Raw genomic sequence first — 6,179 nt, 5'->3', positions numbered from 1 at the left:
CAGACTATGGAGAATGCCCAAATGTCCATTGACTGATGAATGGATCAAAAAGATATAGTATATATATACAGTGGAACATTACCCAGCAACCAAAAAGAATGAAATTTTGCCATTTGCAACGACATGGATGGAGCTAGAGTATATTAAGCTAAGGGAAATTAGTCAGAGAAAGACAAATACCATATGATTTCACTCATATGTGGAATTTAAGAAACAAAACAGATGAACATACGGGAGGGGAGGAAGAGAAAAGAGGGAGAGAAACCCCAAGAGACTCTTAACAGTAGAGAACAAACAGGGTTGATGGAGGGAGGTGGGTGGGGGTGGGCTTGATAGATGATCGGTATTAAGGAGGGCACCTGTTATGATGAGCAGTGAGTGTTGTATGTAAGTGATTCTACTCCTGAAACCAATATTGCATTGTGTGTTAACTAACTAGAATTTGAATAAAAATTTGAAAAGAAAAAAAAAGTACACAGACATTTCAAAGGAAAACAATAAAGGCATAGAGAAACATGAAACAGGTTTATGTAACAGATGAAAAAAAAAAAGGCAGGATGAAAATAGTTTCTGCCCAGATTGTGACTACATGAAATATGTATGAATAAAGACAAGGATGGAAGTTTAATTAATTAACTGGTTGATGTGGTAGTTAAAATAAAAATCTTCTGCATAGCAAAAAAAATTAACAAAATGAAAAGGCAACTTATGGAATTGAAGAAAATATTTGTCAACCACCTATCTGGTAAGGGGTTAGTATCTAAAATATATAAATAACTCCTACAACTCAATATTTTAAAAACCCTTTTTTTAAAAAAAAGCAGAGAAAATGAATAGACCCTCTTCCAAAGAAAACATACAGATGGCCAATAGGCACACAAAAATGTGCTTGACATTGCTAATCATACGCACACACACACGCACACACACACACACACACACAGAGACATTGAATACTTTTCAGGCAGAGAAAGAAGGGAAACCTGTCATTTGTGACAACTTGGATGAAACTTGAGGGCATTACACTGAGTAAAATCTTAGACTGAGACAAATACTATATACATTCATTTATATGTGGAATTTTTAAAAAGCCGAACTCAGAGAAACAGTAAGTACAGCAGAGCTAACCAGGTCCTGGAGGTGGAAAAAATCAGAGACATTGGTCAAAGGGTACAAACTGCAATTATAAAATTAACAAGTTTTAGGGATTTAATGTACAGTATGGTGATTATAGCTAAAAATGCTATATTACATACTTGAAAATGCTATGAGGGGCGCCTGGGTGGCTCAGTCGGTTGAACGTCTGACTTCAGCTCAGGTCATGATCTCACGGTCTGTGAGTTCGAGCCCCACGTCGGGCTCTGCGCTGACAGCTTGGAGCCTGGAGCCTCTTTCAGATCTGTGTCTCCCTCTCTCTCTGACCCACCCACCCCCCCCCCCCGCTCATGCTCTGTCTCTCTGTCTCAAAAATAAACATTAAAAAAAAAAAAGAAAATGCTATGAGAGTCTGTCTTAAATATCCTCATCACACAAAAGCAATGGTAATTCTGTAATGAGATGTAGGTGCCAGGTAATGCTATGGTGGTGATCATTTTGTAATATATAAATGTATCAAAACAACACAGTATACATCTTAAACTTACACAATGTTATGTGTCGATTATATCTCAATAAATTGGGGAGTGGAGAGAAGGAAATCATAAAAGCTTCCAGAGGAAAATGACACATTACATATACAGGAGTACTGTCATAAGAACAACAGCTGAATTCTCATGAGAAATTATGGTCTATGGAAGACATCTCTAAAGCACTATGAGACAAAAATCTATAAAGCAGTCTAATTTGGTCATTTGGATCTTCTCTCGATCAATTTAAATTAGAAATCAGTAATCAAAAGATATTTGGCAAGTGTTCAAATATTGGGAAATTAAATCATATACTCCTAAACAATCCACAAGTCAAAAAGGAAATGAGAAATTAGAACGTACTTTGTTCTGAATGAAAATCAAAGAACACTCATTAAGAATTGTAGGATACTGCTAGCAAATTTATAGCACTAAATGCCAATATTAGAAAATAAAGATCTCAAATCAATGACTCTCTCAAGAAACTAGAAAAGGAAGAGCAGACAAAATCCAAAGTAAGCAGAAGAAGAAAAATAACAGACTAGAGTAAAAGCCACTCAAATATATAACTGTAAAATAATAGACAAATTTATGAGACCCTATATCTGGCTTTTCAAAAAACTCATAAACATCTAGCCACATTGATCAGAATAAAAAGAGAGAAGATGCAAATGACATTTGTTTTTTGTTTTTAGCGTATATATTTTGTCTTTACATTTAAAGTGGGTTTCCTATAGGCAGCATATATTGGAGTCTTTTGTATTCACTCTAACAATTTCCATCTCTTAAAAAGAATTGTTAAACCATTTATATTTAAAGTGATTACTGATATATTGGATTTATATCTACAGCATTGCTATCTATTTCCCATTTGTCCCATGTGTCCTTTTTCTGCCTAATTTTGAATTATTTTATTTAGTTAGTTATTTTGAGAGAGACAGAGACAGCTCAAGTGGGGGATGGGCAGAGAGAGAGAGGGAGAGGGAGAGAAAGAATCCCAAGCAGGCTCCACATCATCAGCGCAGAGCCTGATGCAGGGCTCAAGCTCATGAATGGTGAGATCATGACCTGAGCTGAGATCAAGAGTCAGATGCTTAACTGACTGAGCCACCCAAGCATCCCTTGAACTATTTTTACAATTCAATATTTTGTTATATATTCACTTATTTTTTAGTGATTTTAAAGTGGTTTGTTTCATTTTATAGTATGCATCTTTAACTTATCACAATCAACATTCAAGTAATATTATATCTCTTCACATATGGTATAAAAAATACCATAAGAACAGTAAGCATCCATTCTTCTCCCCTGGCAGTTGTGCAATGTGTCATACATTTTATTTCTACATGTGTTATCAATCCCAATCTAGATTGTTATTCTATTCTTTTGTTTTAAAGAGGGAATTTTATTCCAAATAGAATTTCAATGTGAAAAAAAAGTTTCATAAAAGTATTATACTCTCAGGGGTGCCTGGGTGACTCAGTCGGTTGAGCATCTGACTCTTGATTTTGGCTCAGGTCATGATCCTAGGGTCATGGGATCGAGCCCTGCACTGGGCTCCCCACTGAGTGTGGATCCTGCTTAAGATTCTCTCTCTCTCCCTCTGTCCCCCTCCCCTACTCACACTTTGTCTTTCTAAAACAATTTTTTAAAAGTATTATACTCTCTGTATGTATATATAGTAATATATGTTATGATTATATTATACACACACACACACACACACACATCTTTGGGAAGGTCTTCTTTAAGGTTATAAAAATATTCTACAATTTTTTCCAAGACTTTTATGGGATTTTTCTGTCTCACTCTTTAAAATATATAAGCCTTGGAGCACCTGGATGGCTCAGTCAGTTGAGTGTCTGACTCTTGGTTTTGGCTTAGGTCATGGTCTCATGGTTTCATGAGGTCAAGCCCCATGTTGGGCTCCATGCTGACAGTTCGGAGCCTGCTTGGGATTCTCTGTCTTCCTCTCTCTTTGCCCCTCCTCCACTTGCACTGTCTCTGTCTCTCTCAAAATAAATAAACTTAAAACATCTTTTAATATGTAAGACTTTAACTTATCTGGAGTTTATTTTGAAGAAAACTGTAAGTGAGGTATCCAATAGTTTGATTTCCCCAAATGTTCAATCAATTGATCCAGCACCATTCCATTTATGAAATAATCCTAATTTCTTCACTTACTTGCAAGTTACCTTTATCATAAAATCCAGGATTATTTACATCTATGTCTGGCCTTCTTTTCGCAGTCCATTTATCTGCCTGTGTTTATGTTTTAATATTTCATAGGGGCACCTAGGTGGCTCAGTCAGTTGAGCATCCAACTCTTGGTTTCAGTTCAGGTCATGATCCCAGGGTCGAGCCCCAAGTCGGGATCCGTGCTGGGCATGGAGGCTGCTTGGGATTCTCTCTCTCCCTCTGACCCTCTCCCCTGCTCATGTGCACTCTCTCTCTCAAATATAAATAAATAAATAAATTTTAGTACTTCATAGGCCTTGCTGCCCCTGATTTTGTTTTAAAATTTTTGTTCAGGGGCGCCTGGTGGCTCAGTTGGTTAAGTGGCCAACTCTTGATTGCAGCTCAGGTCATGATCTCAAGATTCGTGGGATTGAGTCCCATGTCAGGCTCTGCGCTGGACATGAAACCTGCTTAAGATTCTCTCTCCCTCTCCCTCTGCCTCTCCCCTGCTCACTCTCTCTCTTTCAAAAAAAAATTTTTAAATAAAGTACTTTTTTCTTCAAAAAAATCCTGTTCAAAAATCCAGTTTATAAAAAATAAACTGTTATTTTTGGAGGGAAATGACATATTTATGCTGTTCAAAATTCCCATTCAAATCTTTTGTTTATTTAAGTCCTCTGTATATTTGGGTCTGAGGAGGAATTTAGGGTTTTTTCAATATTAATTAATTCAACAAATATTTAGTGAGAGCCAATTTTGTGCCTTTAAGTGTTTTAGTACGGGGTTTGGAGATTTAAATTTGGAAGAAAGTAAGTCTGTATAGAAAAGAGATGCAAAGACAATGATCGCTTGTATAAGACACAAGTAACCAGAAAAAAAGCTGAGAAAGATGCCCCAATAAGAGAGAGAAAAACCAACAGACTATGATATCACGGAAGTCAAAAGAGAGAGACAGAGATCACTCATGACAAATGGATAATTAACTATTGGAACTTTGGCAGTTAAGTCATTAATCCACAGGGAAAGGCTTGGCAGATCCATCTTAATTTCTTAAATATTTTGGTCATTTTGTTCAATGCCACTTAAAAAAAAATCCATTCTTTCTCCATGACTCAATAAGCTGTCACTATTATATCTTAAACTTTCTTTGAGTCTATTTATGTGTTTTCTCTTCTATCACAATGACCATCCATTTCTCTACTGAAACTACATTGTTAGTCTTATACCTATATTGTGATACCTAGTGAGAAAGATCTTGCTCATGGTTCTTATTTTTCTAAATTGTCTTGCTTGATATCAATTCAAGAATTTATTCTTTTGGAGGAACTTTAAATCAATCTTCATTAGAACAAAGATAAATTTAGATGGCTTTGGGAATAGTTGACATTTCTATAGTGTCAATTTATCCCCTACACATACGGGATATGATTTAGCCCCTTATCAATTCAAATTTTATTTTGTACTTCTCCATAAAATTGTAGACCTTTAGTCTGACCTGAACAGTTAATGTTAGGTCTAGCAGACTTCGTAGGTGTGAAACCCAGATGTAAAATGAGTAAACAGGTGAATTAAAATGCTTAAGTTCAACCACTAGGCCAGAGAAGAGCCAGATCTCCCCCATGACAGCCATTCCCTCTGGGTTAGTTTCTTCCATCCACTTCTTTTCTCCCTTCCTCCTGAGCCAAGACTGCATAGTCATGGTTCCGCTGGCAGAACCCAAGAACAGCAGTGGAACTGAGAGTTCCTGCAGAAAGGTTGGCCTCCTCAGAAGACATCTACCAAAGAAGCAGAAAATGGTGGGGTGCCTGGGTGGCTCAGTCGGTTAAAGTGTCCAACTTCGGCTCAGGTTATGATCTCACAGTTTGTGGGTCTGAGACCCATGTCAGGCTCTGCACTGACAGCTCAAAACCTGGAGCCTGCTTTGGATTCTCTCTCTCTCTCTCTCTCTCTCTCTCTCTGCTCCTTCCCACTTGTGTGCACTCTCTCTCTCTTTCTCTCAAAAATAAACATTAAGAAATTTTTTTAAAACGAAGCAGAAAATGGCAAATACCACTGAGACACAGAGAGGATTTGTGATAAACCCACTGAGGTCATCACCTGAGTCACCTTTAAATTGCCAGGGTGACATTTTTTTTTAACGTTTATTTTTAAGAGAGAGGGTGAGCGCTTGCACACGTGCAAGTGGGGGAGGGGCAGAGAGAGGGAGACACAGACTCCAAAGCAGGATTCAGGCCCTGAGCTGTCAGCACAGGGCCTGATGCCCCGCTCGAACTCACAAACCTTGAGATCATGACCTGAGCTGAAGTCGGTCACCTAACCGACTGAGCCACCCAGGCGCCCCTGCCAGGATGACATTTAAGGGACTAGAGGCTCTGC

Source organism: Lynx canadensis, chromosome E2 (genome assembly GCF_007474595.2).
Source record: "Lynx canadensis isolate LIC74 chromosome E2, mLynCan4.pri.v2, whole genome shotgun sequence".
NCBI lineage: Eukaryota > Metazoa > Chordata > Mammalia > Carnivora > Felidae > Lynx > Lynx canadensis.
This window is presented reverse-complemented; position numbering follows the sequence as displayed.